At 38.2% G+C, this 19889-nt stretch overlaps 9 non-coding genes across 9 annotated transcripts; all 9 read left to right on the top strand.

The window, feature by feature from the left end:
- The first annotated feature begins 1880 nt into the window (after window positions 1-1880).
- Window positions 1881-1962, top strand: TRNAS-CGA (transfer RNA serine (anticodon CGA)). The gene has a single exon. It is a non-coding gene; the product is annotated as a tRNA-Ser (tRNA).
- A 1477-nt stretch (window positions 1963-3439) lies between these two features.
- TRNAS-CGA (transfer RNA serine (anticodon CGA)) lies at window positions 3440-3521 on the top strand. The gene has a single exon. It is a non-coding gene; the product is annotated as a tRNA-Ser (tRNA).
- Window positions 3522-4998: 1477 nt separating this feature from the next.
- Window positions 4999-5080, top strand: TRNAS-CGA (transfer RNA serine (anticodon CGA)). Its single transcript has one exon. It is a non-coding gene; the product is annotated as a tRNA-Ser (tRNA).
- Window positions 5081-6557: 1477 nt separating this feature from the next.
- TRNAS-CGA (transfer RNA serine (anticodon CGA)) lies at window positions 6558-6639 on the top strand. Its single transcript has one exon. It is a non-coding gene; the product is annotated as a tRNA-Ser (tRNA).
- A 1478-nt stretch (window positions 6640-8117) lies between these two features.
- Window positions 8118-8199, top strand: TRNAS-CGA (transfer RNA serine (anticodon CGA)). The gene has a single exon. It is a non-coding gene; the product is annotated as a tRNA-Ser (tRNA).
- Window positions 8200-9677: 1478 nt separating this feature from the next.
- TRNAS-CGA (transfer RNA serine (anticodon CGA)) lies at window positions 9678-9759 on the top strand. Its single transcript has one exon. It is a non-coding gene; the product is annotated as a tRNA-Ser (tRNA).
- A 2694-nt stretch (window positions 9760-12453) lies between these two features.
- On the top strand, window positions 12454-12535 carry TRNAS-CGA (transfer RNA serine (anticodon CGA)). The gene has a single exon. It is a non-coding gene; the product is annotated as a tRNA-Ser (tRNA).
- A 2694-nt stretch (window positions 12536-15229) lies between these two features.
- TRNAS-CGA (transfer RNA serine (anticodon CGA)) lies at window positions 15230-15311 on the top strand. The gene has a single exon. It is a non-coding gene; the product is annotated as a tRNA-Ser (tRNA).
- A 3911-nt stretch (window positions 15312-19222) lies between these two features.
- On the top strand, window positions 19223-19304 carry TRNAS-CGA (transfer RNA serine (anticodon CGA)). Its single transcript has one exon. It is a non-coding gene; the product is annotated as a tRNA-Ser (tRNA).
- The last annotated feature ends 585 nt before the right edge of the window (window positions 19305-19889 follow it).

Genomic DNA, 19889 nt, shown 5'->3' with positions numbered 1-19889 from the left:
CAGCTTCATGCTGATAGGACAGCATCAGATGCTGAGAGTCAGCTCCACCTCAGGAGAATTGCTGCTGTTACCTCCCAGATGTCTAATAAAGGCTAAATTACATATTTAGAAAATGCTCATAACTTTGCAAATAATAAACATTTTTTTACTACAAATCACCCTGTAGTTATCAGCAGCAAAGCACCTATTAGACTAGTTAGGAGTTAGGGACCTGATAAACTGGTAACAGAGTCCCTTTAAGAGCTCTTCAAAAGTTTTTCCCACAATGGATGTTAAGCTTACTGGTCTATAATTACTTTGTATTGAACTTACTACTTATAGAAAACTCAATGACATTCATGGGGTCTCTGTCACCAATGAAAAACCCGATAGATTTTTAATCGCCTATAAAGAATTTGATTCATCATATACTTTAGTTATGTAAACTTAAATAATAAACAAGTGAATAAACTAAAGCAACTGATAGCAAGGGACTGCTGAGAATTGAACTCAGGATCTCCTGTTTACTAGACAGGCACTTTAACCAACTAAGCCACAGCACCAAAGCACTTTTCTTCTCACGGTGTCCTACCGCACAGCTCAGTTCAGAGCATTTGTCCAGACTTTTATTTTTCTCTTGATAAATACAAATCAGGTTGGTTGGACATCTTCTGCCCTTAGTAAATCTCTGCTTGCTGTCAATTATAATACTATTTTCTGTCAAATACTCCTGTATATAGTCCCTTAAATGGACTCTGTCACCAGTTTATCAATTCCCAATTTCCTAACTAGCCTAATAGGCGCTATGATGCTGATAACTACAGTGTGATTTGTTGTTTTTTGTTTTAAAAACGTTTATTTGCAAAGTTATGAGCATTTATTTATATATACTAATGTAGCTCTAATAGCCAAATAGGAGATGACTCCTTTTTACTCTGGGCAGCTAATGTTTTCTGTATGACGCTGTCCAATCAGCATACAACTTCTCCCCCTTCCCTGTCCAGCAACACAGTGTGATCATATAGTACACTGCGTCCATTCCCGACTGTGTTTTCAACAGGTGATATCTTCGGTTCTGTCACAGCTAGAACTGTGATTTTGGTGTCTTATGAAAGAGTAGAATCCAGTCTTTCAAATGCCACCAAATCTGCTTTTTTAGGTGGCCCACAGCCCGAGATATGGCTGTTTGAATTGATCCCCCTTCCCTGTAGCTTGAGTTTCACAATGTGTGTGAAGCAGCTTCATGCTGATAGGACAGCATCAGATGCTGAGAGTCAGCTCCACCTCAGGAGAATTGCTGCTGTTACCTCCCAGATGTCTAATAAAGGCTAAATTACATATTTAGAAAATGCTCATAACTTTGCAAATAATAAACATTTTTTTACTACAAATCACCCTGTAGTTATCAGCAGCAAAGCACCTATTAGACTAGTTAGGAGTTAGGGACCTGATAAACTGGTAACAGAGTCCCTTTAAGAGCTCTTCAAAAGTTTTTCCCACAATGGATGTTAAGCTTACTGGTCTATAATTACTTTGTATTGAACTTACTACTTATAGAAAACTCAATGACATTCATGGGGTCTCTGTCACCAATGAAAAACCCGATAGATTTTTAATCGCCTATAAAGAATTTGATTCATCATATACTTTAGTTATGTAAACTTAAATAATAAACAAGTGAATAAACTAAAGCAACTGATAGCAAGGGACTGCTGAGAATTGAACTCAGGATCTCCTGTTTACTAGACAGGCACTTTAACCAACTAAGCCACAGCACCAAAGCACTTTTCTTCTCACAGTGTCCTACCACACAGCTCAGTTCAGAGCAAAAGACTGATCTCATATTTTAGGCTAGCCCCTTAGGTGTAGTTGCCAGAAGTCTTAACAGTCAGGGTTCATAAGTTGTGATGGCCGAGTGGTTAAGGCGTTGGATTCGAAATCCAATGGGGTCTCCCTGCACAGGTTCAAGTCCTGTTCACAACGTTCTATTTTAAGAAGAGAACTTCCAGAAACATATTAAAGTTTGTCACCTATAGAAAGTGTTATTTTAATTCCATCCTCTTTGTCACTGATTAATTACATTAATAATAGTGGTTCCAGCTGTGCCCCTGGCTTACAACTCTGAAAAGCGAGCAATATTTAGAGTATAAATCACTATAACTACAGCATCCCATTTGTCCAGACTTTTATTTTTCTCTTGATAAATACAAATCAGGTTGGTTGGACAACTTCTGCCCTTAGTAAATCTCTGCTTGCTGTCAATTATAATACTATTTTCTGTCAAATACTCCTGTATATAGTCCCTTAAATGGACTCTGTCACCAGTTTATCAATTCCCAATTTCCTAACTAGCCTAATAGGCGCTATGATGCTGATAACTACAGTGTGATTTGTTGTTTTTTGTTTTAAAAACGTTTATTTGCAAAGTTATGAGCATTTATTTATATATACTAATGTAGCTCTAATAGCCAAATAGGAGATGACTCCTTTTTACTCTGGGCAGCTAATGTTTTCTGTATGACGCTGTCCAATCAGCATACAACTTCTCCCCCTTCCCTGTCCAGCAACACAGTGTGATCATATAGTACACTGCGTCCATTCCCGACTGTGTTTCAACAGGTGATATCTTCGGTTCTGTCACAGCTAGAACTGTGATTTTGGTGTCATATGAAAGAGTAGAATCCAGTCTTTCAAATGCCACCAAATCTGCTTTTTTAGGTGGCCCACAGCCCGAGATATGGCTGTTTGAATTGATCCCCCTTCCCTGTAGCTTGAGTTTCACAATGTGTGTGAAGCAGCTTCATGCTGATAGGACAGCATCAGATGCTGAGAGTCAGCTCCACCTCAGGAGAATTGCTGCTGTTACCTCCCAGATGTCTAATAAAGGCTAAATTACATATTTAGAAAATGCTCATAACTTTGCAAATAATAAACATTTTTTTACTACAAATCACCCTGTAGTTATCAGCAGCAAAGCACCTATTAGACTAGTTAGGAGTTAGGGACCTGATAAACTGGTAACAGAGTCCCTTTAAGAGCTCTTCAAAAGTTTTTCCCACAATGGATGTTAAGCTTACTGGTCTATAATTACTTTGTATTGAACTTACTACTTATAGAAAACTCAATGACATTCATGGGGTCTCTGTCACCAATGAAAAACCCGATAGATTTTTAATCGCCTATAAAGAATTTGATTCATCATATACTTTAGTTATGTAAACTTAAATAATAAACAAGTGAATAAACTAAAGCAACTGATAGCAAGGGACTGCTGAGAATTGAACTCAGGATCTCCTGTTTACTAGACAGGCACTTTAACCAACTAAGCCACAGCACCAAAGCACTTTTCTTCTCACAGTGTCCTACCACACAGCTCAGTTCAGAGCAAAAGACTGATCTCATATTTTAGGCTAGCCCCTTAGGTGTAGTTGCCAGAAGTCTTAACAGTCAGGGTTCATAAGTTGTGATGGCCGAGTGGTTAAGGCGTTGGATTCGAAATCCAATGGGGTCTCCCTGCACAGGTTCAAGTCCTGTTCACAACGTTCTATTTTAAGAAGAGAACTTCCAGAAACATATTAAAGTTTGTCACCTATAGAAAGTGTTATTTTAATTCCATCCTCTTTGTCACTGATTAATTACATTAATAATAGTGGTTCCAGCTGTGCCCCTGGCTTACAACTCTGAAAAGCGAGCAATATTTAGAGTATAAATCACTATAACTACAGCATCCCATTTGTCCAGACTTTTATTTTTCTCTTGATAAATACAAATCAGGTTGGTTGGACAACTTCTGCCCTTAGTAAATCTCTGCTTGCTGTCAATTATAATACTATTTTCTGTCAAATACTCCTGTATATAGTCCCTTAAATGGACTCTGTCACCAGTTTATCAATTCCCAATTTCCTAACTAGCCTAATAGGCGCTATGATGCTGATAACTACAGTGTGATTTGTTGTTTTTTGTTTTAAAAACGTTTATTTGCAAAGTTATGAGCATTTATTTATATATACTAATGTAGCTCTAATAGCCAAATAGGAGATGACTCCTTTTTACTCTGGGCAGCTAATGTTTTCTGTATGACGCTGTCCAATCAGCATACAACTTCTCCCCCTTCCCTGTCCAGCAACACAGTGTGATCATATAGTACACTGCGTCCATTCCCGACTGTGTTTCAACAGGTGATATCTTCGGTTCTGTCACAGCTAGAACTGTGATTTTGGTGTCATATGAAAGAGTAGAATCCAGTCTTTCAAATGCCACCAAATCTGCTTTTTTAGGTGGCCCACAGCCCGAGATATGGCTGTTTGAATTGATCCCCCTTCCCTGTAGCTTGAGTTTCACAATGTGTGTGAAGCAGCTTCATGCTGATAGGACAGCATCAGATGCTGAGAGTCAGCTCCACCTCAGGAGAATTGCTGCTGTTACCTCCCAGATGTCTAATAAAGGCTAAATTACATATTTAGAAAATGCTCATAACTTTGCAAATAATAAACATTTTTTTACTACAAATCACCCTGTAGTTATCAGCAGCAAAGCACCTATTAGACTAGTTAGGAGTTAGGGACCTGATAAACTGGTAACAGAGTCCCTTTAAGAGCTCTTCAAAAGTTTTTCCCACAATGGATGTTAAGCTTACTGGTCTATAATTACTTTGTATTGAACTTACTACTTATAGAAAACTCAATGACATTCATGGGGTCTCTGTCACCAATGAAAAACCCGATAGATTTTTAATCGCCTATAAAGAATTTGATTCATCATATACTTTAGTTATGTAAACTTAAATAATAAACAAGTGAATAAACTAAAGCAACTGATAGCAAGGGACTGCTGAGAATTGAACTCAGGATCTCCTGTTTACTAGACAGGCACTTTAACCAACTAAGCCACAGCACCAAAGCACTTTTCTTCTCACAGTGTCCTACCACACAGCTCAGTTCAGAGCAAAAGACTGATCTCATATTTTAGGCTAGCCCCTTAGGTGTAGTTGCCAGAAGTCTTAACAGTCAGGGTTCATAAGTTGTGATGGCCGAGTGGTTAAGGCGTTGGATTCGAAATCCAATGGGGTCTCCCTGCACAGGTTCAAGTCCTGTTCACAACGTTCTATTTTAAGAAGAGAACTTCCAGAAACATATTAAAGTTTGTCACCTATAGAAAGTGTTATTTTAATTCCATCCTCTTTGTCACTGATTAATTACATTAATAATAGTGGTTCCAGCTGTGCCCCTGGCTTACAACTCTGAAAAGCGAGCAATATTTAGAGTATAAATCACTATAACTACAGCATCCCATTTGTCCAGACTTTTATTTTTCTCTTGATAAATACAAATCAGGTTGGTTGGACAACTTCTGCCCTTAGTAAATCTCTGCTTGCTGTCAATTATAATACTATTTTCTGTCAAATACTCCTGTATATAGTCCCTTAAATGGACTCTGTCACCAGTTTATCAATTCCCAATTTCCTAACTAGCCTAATAGGCGCTATGATGCTGATAACTACAGTGTGATTTGTTGTTTTTTGTTTTAAAAACGTTTATTTGCAAAGTTATGAGCATTTATTTATATATACTAATGTAGCTCTAATAGCCAAATAGGAGATGACTCCTTTTTACTCTGGGCAGCTAATGTTTTCTGTATGACGCTGTCCAATCAGCATACAACTTCTCCCCCTTCCCTGTCCAGCAACACAGTGTGATCATATAGTACACTGCGTCCATTCCCGACTGTGTTTCAACAGGTGATATCTTCGGTTCTGTCACAGCTAGAACTGTGATTTTGGTGTCATATGAAAGAGTAGAATCCAGTCTTTCAAATGCCACCAAATCTGCTTTTTTAGGTGGCCCACAGCCCGAGATATGGCTGTTTGAATTGATCCCCCTTCCCTGTAGCTTGAGTTTCACAATGTGTGTGAAGCAGCTTCATGCTGATAGGACAGCATCAGATGCTGAGAGTCAGCTCCACCTCAGGAGAATTGCTGCTGTTACCTCCCAGATGTCTAATAAAGGCTAAATTACATATTTAGAAAATGCTCATAACTTTGCAAATAATAAACATTTTTTTACTACAAATCACCCTGTAGTTATCAGCAGCAAAGCACCTATTAGACTAGTTAGGAGTTAGGGACCTGATAAACTGGTAACAGAGTCCCTTTAAGAGCTCTTCAAAAGTTTTTCCCACAATGGATGTTAAGCTTACTGGTCTATAATTACTTTGTATTGAACTTACTACTTATAGAAAACTCAATGACATTCATGGGGTCTCTGTCACCAATGAAAAACCCGATAGATTTTTAATCGCCTATAAAGAATTTGATTCATCATATACTTTAGTTATGTAAACTTAAATAATAAACAAGTGAATAAACTAAAGCAACTGATAGCAAGGGACTGCTGAGAATTGAACTCAGGATCTCCTGTTTACTAGACAGGCACTTTAACCAACTAAGCCACAGCACCAAAGCACTTTTCTTCTCACAGTGTCCTACCACACAGCTCAGTTCAGAGCAAAAGACTGATCTCATATTTTAGGCTAGCCCCTTAGGTGTAGTTGCCAGAAGTCTTAACAGTCAGGGTTCATAAGTTGTGATGGCCGAGTGGTTAAGGCGTTGGATTCGAAATCCAATGGGGTCTCCCTGCACAGGTTCAAGTCCTGTTCACAACGTTCTATTTTAAGAAGAGAACTTCCAGAAACATATTAAAGTTTGTCACCTATAGAAAGTGTTATTTTAATTCCATCCTCTTTGTCACTGATTAATTACATTAATAATAGTGGTTCCAGCTGTGCCCCTGGCTTACAACTCTGAAAAGCGAGCAATATTTAGAGTATAAATCACTATAACTACAGCATCCCATTTGTCCAGACTTTTATTTTTCTCTTGATAAATACAAATCAGGTTGGTTGGACAACTTCTGCCCTTAGTAAATCTCTGCTTGCTGTCAATTATAATACTATTTTCTGTCAAATACTCCTGTATATAGTCCCTTAAATGGACTCTGTCACCAGTTTATCAATTCCCAATTTCCTAACTAGCCTAATAGGCGCTATGATGCTGATAACTACAGTGTGATTTGTTGTTTTTTGTTTTAAAAACGTTTATTTGCAAAGTTATGAGCATTTATTTATATATACTAATGTAGCTCTAATAGCCAAATAGGAGATGACTCCTTTTTACTCTGGGCAGCTAATGTTTTCTGTATGATGCTGTCCAATCAGCATACAACTTCTCCCCCTTCCCTGTCCAGCAACACAGTGTGATCATATAGTACACTGCGTCCATTCCCGACTGTGTTTTCAACAGGTGATATCTTCGGTTCTGTCACAGCTAGAACTGTGATTTTGGTGTCTTATGAAAGAGTAGAATCCAGTCTTTCAAATGCCACCAAATCTGCTTTTTTAGGTGGCCCACAGCCCGAGATATGGCTGTTTGAATTGATCCCCCTTCCCTGTAGCTTGAGTTTCACAATGTGTGTGAAGCAGCTTCATGCTGATAGGACAGCATCAGATGCTGAGAGTCAGCTCCACCTCAGGAGAATTGCTGCTGTTACCTCCCAGATGTCTAATAAAGGCTAAATTACATATTTAGAAAATGCTCATAACTTTGCAAATAATAAACATTTTTTTACTACAAATCACCCTGTAGTTATCAGCAGCAAAGCACCTATTAGACTAGTTAGGAGTTAGGGACCTGATAAACTGGTAACAGAGTCCCTTTAAGAGCTCTTCAAAAGTTTTTCCCACAATGGATGTTAAGCTTACTGGTCTATAATTACTTTGTATTGAACTTACTACTTATAGAAAACTCAATGACATTCATGGGGTCTCTGTCACCAATGAAAAACCCGATAGATTTTTAATCGCCTATAAAGAATTTGATTCATCATATACTTTAGTTATGTAAACTTAAATAATAAACAAGTGAATAAACTAAAGCAACTGATAGCAAGGGACTGCTGAGAATTGAACTCAGGATCTCCTGTTTACTAGACAGGCACTTTAACCAACTAAGCCACAGCACCAAAGCACTTTTCTTCTCACAGTGTCCTACCACACAGCTCAGTTCAGAGCAAAAGACTGATCTCATATTTTAGGCTAGCCCCTTAGGTGTAGTTGCCAGAAGTCTTAACAGTCAGGGTTCATAAGTTGTGATGGCCGAGTGGTTAAGGCGTTGGATTCGAAATCCAATGGGGTCTCCCTGCACAGGTTCAAGTCCTGTTCACAACGTTCTATTTTAAGAAGAGAACTTCCAGAAACATATTAAAGTTTGTCACCTATAGAAAGTGTTATTTTAATTCCATCCTCTTTGTCACTGATTAATTACATTAATAATAGTGGTTCCAGCTGTGCCCCTGGCTTACAACTCTGAAAAGCGAGCAATATTTAGAGTATAAATCACTATAACTACAGCATCCCATTTGTCCAGACTTTTATTTTTCTCTTGATAAATACAAATCAGGTTGGTTGGACAACTTCTGCCCTTAGTAAATCTCTGCTTGCTGTCAATTATAATACTATTTTCTGTCAAATACTCCTGTATATAGTCCCTTAAATGGACTCTGTCACCAGTTTATCAATTCCCAATTTCCTAACTAGCCTAATAGGCGCTATGATGCTGATAACTACAGTGTGATTTGTTGTTTTTTGTTTTAAAAACGTTTATTTGCAAAGTTATGAGCATTTATTTATATATACTAATGTAGCTCTAATAGCCAAATAGGAGATGACTCCTTTTTACTCTGGGCAGCTAATGTTTTCTGTATGACGCTGTCCAATCAGCATACAACTTCTCCCCCTTCCCTGTCCAGCAACACAGTGTGATAATATAGTACACTGCGTCCATTCCCGACTGTGTTTTCAACAGGTGATATCTTCGGTTCTGTCACAGCTAGAACTGTGATTTTGGTGTCTTATGAAAGAGTAGAATCCAGTCTTTCAAATGCCACCAAATCTGCTTTTTTAGGTGGCCCACAGCCCGAGATATGGCTGTTTGAATTGATCCCCCTTCCCTGTAGCTTGAGTTTCACAATGTGTGTGAAGCAGCTTCATGCTGATAGGACAGCATCAGATGCTGAGAGTCAGCTCCACCTCAGGAGAATTGCTGCTGTTACCTCCCAGATGTCTAATAAAGGCTAAATTACATATTTAGAAAATGCTCATAACTTTGCAAATAATAAACATTTTTTTACTACAAATCACCCTGTAGTTATCAGCAGCAAAGCACCTATTAGACTAGTTAGGAGTTAGGGACCTGATAAACTGGTAACAGAGTCCCTTTAAGAGCTCTTCAAAAGTTTTTCCCACAATGGATGTTAAGCTTACTGGTCTATAATTACTTTGTATTGAACTTACTACTTATAGAAAACTCAATGACATTCATGGGGTCTCTGTCACCAATGAAAAACCCGATAGATTTTTAATCGCCTATAAAGAATTTGATTCATCATATACTTTAGTTATGTAAACTTAAATAATAAACAAGTGAATAAACTAAAGCAACTGATAGCAAGGGACTGCTGAGAATTGAACTCAGGATCTCCTGTTTACTAGACAGGCACTTTAACCAACTAAGCCACAGCACCAAAGCACTTTTCTTCTCACAGTGTCCTACCACACAGCTCAGTTCAGAGCAAAAGACTGATCTCATATTTTAGGCTAGCCCCTTAGGTGTAGTTGCCAGAAGTCTTAACAGTCAGGGTTCATAAGTTGTGATGGCCGAGTGGTTAAGGCGTTGGATTCGAAATCCAATGGGGTCTCCCTGCACAGGTTCAAGTCCTGTTCACAACGTTCTATTTTAAGAAGAGAACTTCCAGAAACATATTAAAGTTTGTCACCTATAGAAAGTGTTATTTTAATTCCATCCTCTTTGTCACTGATTAATTACATTAATAATAGTGGTTCCAGCTGTGCCCCTGGCTTACAACTCTGAAAAGCGAGCAATATTTAGAGTATAAATCACTATAACTACAGCATCCCATTTGTCCAGACTTTTATTTTTCTCTTGATAAATACAAATCAGGTTGGTTGGACAACTTCTGCCCTTAGTAAATCTCTGCTTGCTGTCAATTATAATACTATTTTCTGTCAAATACTCCTGTATATAGTCCCTTAAATGGACTCTGTCACCAGTTTATCAATTCCCAATTTCCTAACTAGCCTAATAGGCGCTATGATGCTGATAACTACAGTGTGATTTGTTGTTTTTTGTTTTAAAAACGTTTATTTGCAAAGTTATGAGCATTTATTTATATATACTAATGTAGCTCTAATAGCCAAATAGGAGATGACTCCTTTTTACTCTGGGCAGCTAATGTTTTCTGTATGACGCTGTCCAATCAGCATACAACTTCTCCCCCTTCCCTGTCCAGCAACACAGTGTGATAATATAGTACACTGCGTCCATTCCCGACTGTGTTTTCAACAGGTGATATCTTAGGTTCTGTCACAGCTAGAACTGTGATTTTGGTGTCTTATGAAAGAGTAGAATCCAGTCTTTCAAATGCCACCAAATCTGCTTTTTTAGGTGGCCCACAGCCCGAGATATGGCTGTTTGAATTGATCCCCCTTCCCTGTAGCTTGAGTTTCACAATGTGTGTGAAGCAGCTTCATGCTGATAGGACAGCATCAGATGCTGAGAGTCAGCTCCACCTCAGGAAAATTGCTGCTGTTACCTCCCAGATGTCTAATAAAGGCTAAATTACATATTTAGAAAATGCTCATAACTTTGCAAATAATAAACATTTTTTTACTACAAATCACCCTGTAGTTATCAGCAGCAAAGCACCTATTAGACTAGTTAGGAGTTAGGGACCTGATAAACTGGTAACAGAGTCCCTTTAAGAGCTCTTCAAAAGTTTTTCCCACAATGGATGTTAAGCTTACTGGTCTATAATTACTTTGTATTGAACTTACTACTTATAGAATACTCAATGACATTCATGGGGTCTCTGTCACCAATGAAAAACCCGATAGATTTTTAATCGCCTATAAAGAATTTGATTCATCATATACTTTAGTTATGTAAACTTAAATAATAAACTAGTGAATAAACTAAAGCAACTGATAGCAAGGCACTGCTGAGAATTGAACTCAGGATCTCCTGTTTACTAGACAGGCACTTTAACCAACTAAGCCACAGCACCAAAGCACTTTTCTTCTCACGGTGTCCTACCGCACAGCTCAGTTCAGAGCATTTGTCCAGACTTTTATTTTTCTCTTGATAAATACAAATCAGGTTGGTTGGACAACTTCTGCCCTTAGTAAATCTCTGCTTGCTGTCAATTATAATACTATTTTCTGTCAAATACTCCTGTATATAGTCCCTTAAATGGACTCTGTCACCAGTTTATCAATTCCCAATTTCCTAACTAGCCTAATAGGCGCTATGATGCTGATAACTACAGTGTGATTTGTTGTTTTTTGTTTTAAAAACGTTTATTTGCAAAGTTATGAGCATTTATTTATATATACTAATGTAGCTCTAATAGCCAAATAGGAGATGACTCCTTTTTACTCTGGGCAGCTAATGTTTTCTGTATGACGCTGTCCAATCAGCATACAACTTCTCCCCCTTCCCTGTCCAGCAACACAGTGTGATCATATAGTACACTGCGTCCATTCCCGACTGTGTTTTCAACAGGTGATATCTTCGGTTCTGTCACAGCTAGAACTGTGATTTTGGTGTCTTATGAAAGAGCAGAATCCAGTCTTTCAAATGCCACCAAATCTGCTTTTTTAGGTGGCCCACAGCCCGAGATATGGCTGTTTGAATTGATCCCCCTTCCCTGTAGCTTGAGTTTCACAATGTGTGTGAAGCAGCTTCATGCTGATAGGACAGCATCAGATGCTGAGAGTCAGCTCCACCTCAGGAGAATTGCTGCTGTTACCTCCCAGATGTCTAATAAAGGCTAAATTACATATTTAGAAAATGCTCATAACTTTGCAAATAATAAACATTTTTTTTACTACAAATCACCCTGTAGTTATCAGCAGCAAAGCACCTATTAGACTAGTTAGGAGTTAGGGACCTGATAAACTGGTAACAGAGTCCCTTTAAGAGCTCTTCAAAAGTTTTTCCCACAATGGATGTTAAGCTTACTGGTCTATAATTACTTTGTATTGAACTTACTACTTATAGAAAACTCAATGACATTCATGGGGTCTCTGTCACCAATGAAAAACCCGATAGATTTTTAATCGCCTATAAAGAATTTGATTCATCATATACTTTCGTTATGTAAACTTAAATAATAAACAAGTGAATAAACTAAAGCAACTGACAGCAAGGCACTGCTGAGAATTGAACTCAGGATCTCCTGTTTACTAGACAGGCACTTTAACCAACTAAGCCACAGCACCAAAGCACTTTTCTTCTCACGGTGTCCTACCACACAGCTCAGTTCAGAGCAAAAGACTGATCTCAAATTTTAGGCTAGCCCCTTAGGTGTAGTTGCCAGAAGTCTTAACAGTCAGGGTACATAAGTTGTGATGGCCGAGTGGTTAAGGCGTTGGATTCGAAATCCAATGGGGTCTCCCTGCACAGGTTCAAGTCCTGTTCACAACGTTCTATTTTAAGAAGAGAACTTCCAGAAACATATTAAAGTTTGTCACCTATAGAAAGAGTTATTTTAATTCCATCCTCTTTGTCACTGATTAATTACATTAATAATAGTGGTTCCAGCTGTGCCCCTGGCTTACAACTCTGAAAAGCGAGCAATATTTAGAGTATAAATCACTATAACTACAGCATCCCATTTGTCCAGACTTTTATTTTTCTCTTGATAAATACAAATCAGGTTGGTTGGACAACTTCTGCCCTTAGTAAATCTCTGCTTGCTGTCAATTATAATACTATTTTCTGTCAAATACTCCTGTATATAGTCCCTTAAATGGACTCTGTCACCAGTTTATCAATTCCCAATTTCCTAACTAGCCTAATAGGCGCTATGATGCTGATAACTACAGTGTGATTTGTTGTTTTTTGTTTTAAAAACGTTTATTTGCAAAGTTATGAGCATTTATTTATATATACTAATGTAGCTCTAATAGCCAAATAGGAGATGACTCCTTTTTACTCTGGGCAGCTAATGTTTTCTGTATGACGCTGTCCAATCAGCATACAACTTCTCCCCCTTCCCTGTCCAGCAACACAGTGTGATCATATAGTACACTGCGTCCATTCCCGACTGTGTTTTCAACAGGTGATATCTTCGGTTCTGTCACAGCTAGAACTGTGATTTTGGTGTCTTATGAAAGAGTAGAATCCAGTCTTTCAAATGCCACCAAATCTGCTTTTTTAGGTGGCCCACAGCCCGAGATATGGCTGTTTGAATTGATCCCCCTTCCCTGTAGCTTGAGTTTCACAATGTGTGTGAAGCAGCTTCATGCTGATAGGACAGCATCAGATGCTGAGAGTCAGCTCCACCTCAGGAAAATTGCTGCTGTTACCTCCCAGATGTCTAATAAAGGCTAAATTACATATTTAGAAAATGCTCATAACTTTGCAAATAATAAACATTTTTTTACTACAAATCACCCTGTAGTTATCAGCAGCAAAACACCTATTAGACTAGTTAGGAGTTAGGGACCTGATAAACTGGTAACAGAGTCCCTTTAAGAGCTCTTCAAAAGTTTTTCCCACAATGGATGTTAAGCTTACTGGTCTATAATTACTTTGTATTGAACTTACTACTTATAGAATACTCAATGACATTCATGGGGTCTCTGTCACCAATGAAAAACCCGATAGATTTTTAATCGCCTATAAAGAATTTGATTCATCATATACTTTAGTTATGTAAACTTAAATAATAAACAAGTGAATAAACTAAAGCAACTGATAGCAAGGCACTGCTGAGAATTGAACTCAGGATCTCCTGTTTACTAGACAGGCACTTTAACCAACTAAGCCACAGCACCAAAGCACTTTTCTTCTCACGGTGTCCTACCGCACAGCTCAGTTCAGAGCATTTGTCCAGACTTTTATTTTTCTCTTGATAAATACAAATCAGGTTGGTTGGACAACTTCTGCCCTTAGTAAATCTCTGCTTGCTGTCAATTATAATACTATTTTCTGTCAAATACTCCTGTATATAGTCCCTTAAATGGACTCTGTCACCAGTTTATCAATTCCCAATTTCCTAACTAGCCTAATAGGCGCTATGATGCTGATAACTACAGTGTGATTTGTTGTTTTTTGTTTTAAAAACGTTTATTTGCAAAGTTATGAGCATTTATTTATATATACTAATGTAGCTCTAATAGCCAAATAGGAGATGACTCCTTTTTACTCTGGGCAGCTAATGTTTTCTGTATGACGCTGTCCAATCAGCATACAACTTCTCCCCCTTCCCTGTCCAGCAACACAGTGTGATCATATAGTACACTGCGTCCATTCCCGACTGTGTTTTCAACAGGTGATATCTTCGGTTCTGTCACAGCTAGAACTGTGATTTTGGTGTCTTATGAAAGAGCAGAATCCAGTCTTTCAAATGCCACCAAATCTGCTTTTTTAGGTGGCCCACAGCCCGAGATATGGCTGTTTGAATTGATCCCCCTTCCCTGTAGCTTGAGTTTCACAATGTGTGTGAAGCAGCTTCATGCTGATAGGACAGCATCAGATGCTGAGAGTCAGCTCCACCTCAGGAGAATTGCTGCTGTTACCTCCCAGATGTCTAATAAAGGCTAAATTACATATTTAGAAAATGCTCATAACTTTGCAAATAATAAACATTTTTTTTACTACAAATCACCCTGTAGTTATCAGCAGCAAAGCACCTATTAGACTAGTTAGGAGTTAGGGACCTGATAAACTGGTAACAGAGTCCCTTTAAGAGCTCTTCAAAAGTTTTTCCCACAATGGATGTTAAGCTTACTGGTCTATAATTACTTTGTATTGAACTTACTACTTATAGAAAACTCAATGACATTCATGGGGTCTCTGTCACCAATGAAAAACCCGATAGATTTTTAATCGCCTATAAAGAATTTGATTCATCATATACTTTCGTTATGTAAACTTAAATAATAAACAAGTGAATAAACTAAAGCAACTGACAGCAAGGCACTGCTGAGAATTGAACTCAGGATCTCCTGTTTACTAGACAGGCACTTTAACCAACTAAGCCACAGCACCAAAGCACTTTTCTTCTCACGGTGTCCTACCACACAGCTCAGTTCAGAGCAAAAGACTGATCTCAAATTTTAGGCTAGCCCCTTAGGTGTAGTTGCCAGAAGTCTTAACAGTCAGGGTACATAAGCTGTGATGGCCGAGTGGTTAAGGCGTTGGATTCGAAATCCAATGGGGTCTCCCTGCACAGGTTCAAGTCCTGTTCACAACGTTCTATTTTAAGAAGAGAACTTCCAGAAACATATTAAAGTTTGTCACCTATAGAAAGAGTTATTTTAATTCCATCCTCTTTGTCACTGATTAATTACATTAATAATAGTGGTTCCAGCTGTGCCCCTGGCTTACAACTCTGAAAAGCGAGCAATATTTAGAGTATAAATCACTATAACTACAGCATCCCATTTGTCCAGACTTTTATTTTTCTCTTGATAAATACAAATCAGGTTGGTTGGACAACTTCTGCCCTTAGTAAATCTCTGCTTGCTGTCAATTATAATACTATTTTCTGTCAAATACTCCTGTATATAGTCCCTTAAATGGACTCTGTCACCAGTTTATCAATTCCCAATTTCCTAACTAGCCTAATAGGCGCTATGATGCTGATAACTACAGTGTGATTTGTTGTTTTTTGTTTTAAAAACGTTTATTTGCAAAGTTATGAGCATTTATTTATATATACTAATGTAGCTCTAATAGCCAAATAGGAGATGACTCCTTTTTACTCTGGGCAGCTAATGTTTTCTGTATGACGCTGTCCAATCAGCATACAACTTCTCCCCCTTCCCTGTCCAGCAACACAGTGTGATCATATAGTACACTGCGTCCATTCCCGACTGTGTTTTCAACAGGTGATATCTTCGGTTCTGTCACAGCTAGAACTGTGATTTTGGTGTCTTATGAAAGAGTAGAATCCAGTCTTTCAAATGCCACCAAATCTGCTTTTTTAGGTGGCCCACAGCCCGAGATATGGCTGTTTGAATTGATCCCCCTTCCCTGTAGCTTGAGTTTCACAATGTGTGTGAAGCAGCTTCATGCTGATAGGACAGCATCAGATGCTGAGAGTCAGCTCCACCTCAGGAAAATTGCTGCTGTTACCTCCCAGATGTCTAATAAAGGCTAAATTACATATTTAGAAAATGCTCATAACTTTGCAAATAATAAACATTTTTTTACTACAAATCACCCTGTAGTTATCAGCAGCAAAACACCTATTAGACTAGTTAGGAGTTAGGGACCTGATAAACTGGTAACAGAGTCCCTTTAAGAGCTCTTCAAAAGTTTTTCCCACAATGGATGTTAAGCTTACTGGTCTATAATTACTTTGTATTGAACTTACTACTTATAGAATACTCAATGACATTCATGGGGTCTCTGTCACCAATGAAAAACCCGATAGATTTTTAATCGCCTATAAAGAATTTGATTCATCATATACTTTAGTTATGTAAACTTAAATAATAAACAAGTGAATAAACTAAAGCAACTGATAGCAAGGCACTGCTGAGAATTGAACTCAGGATCTCCTGTTTACTAGACAGGCACTTTAACCAACTAAGCCACAGCACCAAAGCACTTTTCTTCTCACGGTGTCCTACCGCACAGCTCAGTTCAGAGCATTTGTCCAGACTTTTATTTTTCTCTTGATAAATACAAATCAGGTTGGTTGGACAACTTCTGCCCTTAGTAAATCTCTGCTTGCTGTCAATTATAATACTATTTTCTGTCAAATACTCCTGTATATAGTCCCTTAAATGGACTCTGTCACCAGTTTATCAATTCCCAATTTCCTAACTAGCCTAATAGGCGCTATGATGCTGATAACTACAGTGTGATTTGTTGTTTTTTGTTTTAAAAACGTTTATTTGCAAAGTTATGAGCATTTATTTATATATACTAATGTAGCTCTAATAGCCAAATAGGAGATGACTCCTTTTTACTCTGGGCAGCTAATGTTTTCTGTATGACGCTGTCCAATCAGCATACAACTTCTCCCCCTTCCCTGTCCAGCAACACAGTGTGATAATATAGTACACTGCGTCCATTCCCGACTGTGTTTTCAACAGGTGATATCTTAGGTTCTGTCACAGCTAGAACTGTGATTTTGGTGTCTTATGAAAGAGTAGAATCCAGTCTTTCAAATGCCACCAAATCTGCTTTTTTAGGTGGCCCACAGCCCGAGATATGGCTGTTTGAATTGATCCCCCTTCCCTGTAGCTTGAGTTTCACAATGTGTGTGAAGCAGCTTCATGCTGATAGGACAGCATCAGATGCTGAGAGTCAGCTCCACCTCAGGAAAATTGCTGCTGTTACCTCCCAGATGTCTAATAAAGGCTAAATTACATATTTAGAAAATGCTCATAACTTTGCAAATAATAAACATTTTTTTACTACAAATCACCCTGTAGTTATCAGCAGCAAAGCACCTATTAGACTAGTTAGGAGTTAGGGACCTGATAAACTGGTAACAGAGTCCCTTTAAGAGCTCTTCAAAAGTTTTTCCCACAATGGATGTTAAGCTTACTGGTCTATAATTACTTTGTATTGAACTTACTACTTATAGAATACTCAATGACATTCATGGGGTCTCTGTCACCAATGAAAAACCCGATAGATTTTTAATCGCCTATAAAGAATTTGATTCATCATATACTTTAGTTATGTAAACTTAAATAATAAACTAGTGAATAAACTAAAGCAACTGATAGCAAGGCACTGCTGAGAATTGAACTCAGGATCTCCTGTTTACTAGACAGGCACTTTAACCAACTAAGCCACAGCACCAAAGCACTTTTCTTCTCACGGTGTCCTACCGCACAGCTCAGTTCAGAGCATTTGTCCAGACTTTTATTTTTCTCTTGATAAATACAAATCAGGTTGGTTGGACAACTTCTGCCCTTAGTAAATCTCTGCTTGCTGTCAATTATTCTATTCTATTTTCTGTCAAATACTCCTGTATATAGTCCCTTAAATGGACTCTGTCACCAGTTTATCAATTCCCAATTTCCTAACTAGCCTAATAGGCGCTATGATGCTGATAACTACAGTGTGATTTGTTGTTTTTTGTTTTAAAAACGTTTATTTGCAAAGTTATGAGCATTTATTTATATATACTAATGTAGCTCTAATAGCCAAATAGGAGATGACTCCTTTTTACTCTGGGCAGCTAATGTTTTCTGTATGACGCTGTCCAATCAGCATACAACTTCTCCCCCTTCCCTGTCCAGCAACACAGTGTGATCATATAGTACACTGCGTCCATTCCCGACTGTGTTTTCAACAGGTGATATCTTCGGTTCTGTCACAGCTAGAACTGTGATTTTGGTGTCTTATGAAAGAGCAGAATCCAGTCTTTCAAATGCCACCAAATCTGCTTTTTTAGGTGGCCCACAGCCCGAGATATGGCTGTTTGAATTGATCCCCCTTCCCTGTAGCTTGAGTTTCACAATGTGTGTGAAGCAGCTTCATGCTGATAGGACAGCATCAGATGCTGAGAGTCAGCTCCACCTCAGGAGAATTGCTGCTGTTACCTCCCAGATGTCTAATAAAGGCTAAATTACATATTTAGAAAATGCTCATAACTTTGCAAATAATAAACATTTTTTTTACTACAAATCACCCTGTAGTTATCAGCAGCAAAGCACCTATTAGACTAGTTAGGAGTTAGGGACCTGATAAACTGGTAACAGAGTCCCTTTAAGAGCTCTTCAAAAGTTTTTCCCACAATGGATGTTAAGCTTACTGGTCTATAATTACTTTGTATTGAACTTACTACTTATAGAAAACTCAATGACATTCATGGGGTCTCTGTCACCAATGAAAAACCCGATAGATTTTTAATCGCCTATAAAGAATTTGATTCATCATATACTTTCGTTATGTAAACTTAAATAATAAACAAGTGAATAAACTAAAGCAACTGACAGCAAGGCACTGCTGAGAATTGAACTCAGGATCTCCTGTTTACTAGACAGGCACTTTAACCAACTAAGCCACAGCACCAAAGCACTTTTCTTCTCACGGTGTCCTACCACACAGCTCAGTTCAGAGCAAAAGACTGATCTCAAATTTTAGGCTAGCCCCTTAGGTGTAGTTGCCAGAAGTCTTAACAGTCAGGGTACATAAGTTGTGATGGCCGAGTGGTTAAGGCGTTGGATTCGAAATCCAATGGGGTCTCCCTGCACAGGTTCAAGTCCTGTTCACAACGTTCTATTTTAAGAAGAGAACTTCCAGAAACATATTAAAGTTTGTCACCTATAGAAAGTGTTATTTTAATTCCATCCTCTTTGTCACTGATTAATTACATTAATAATAGTGGTTCCAGCTGTGCCCCTGGCTTACAACTCTGAAAAGCGAGCAATATTTAGAGTATAAATCACTATAACTACAGCATCCCATTTGTCCAGACTTTTATTTTTCTCTTGATAAATACAAATCAGGTTGGTTGGACAACTTCTGCCCTTAGTAAATCTCTGCTTGCTGTCAATTATAATACTATTTTCTGTCAAATACTCCTGTATATAGTCCCTTAAATGGACTCTGTCACCAGTTTATCAATTCCCAATTTCCTAACTAGCCTAATAGGCGCTATGATGCTGATAACTACAGTGTGATTTGTTGTTTTTTGTTTTAAAAACGTTTATTTGCAAAGTTATGAGCATTTATTTATATATACTAATGTAGCTCTAATAGCCAAATAGGAGATGACTCCTTTTTACTCTGGGCAGCTAATGTTTTCTGTATGACGCTGTCCAATCAGCATACAACTTCTCCCCCTTCCCTGTCCAGCAAC

The sequence above is a fragment of the Rhinoderma darwinii genome (genome assembly GCF_050947455.1).
Source record: "Rhinoderma darwinii isolate aRhiDar2 chromosome 3 unlocalized genomic scaffold, aRhiDar2.hap1 SUPER_3_unloc_13, whole genome shotgun sequence".
NCBI classification, from domain to species: domain Eukaryota; kingdom Metazoa; phylum Chordata; class Amphibia; order Anura; family Rhinodermatidae; genus Rhinoderma; species Rhinoderma darwinii.
Note: the sequence above shows the minus strand (reverse complement) of the source record. Positions and strands in the feature narration are given on the sequence as shown.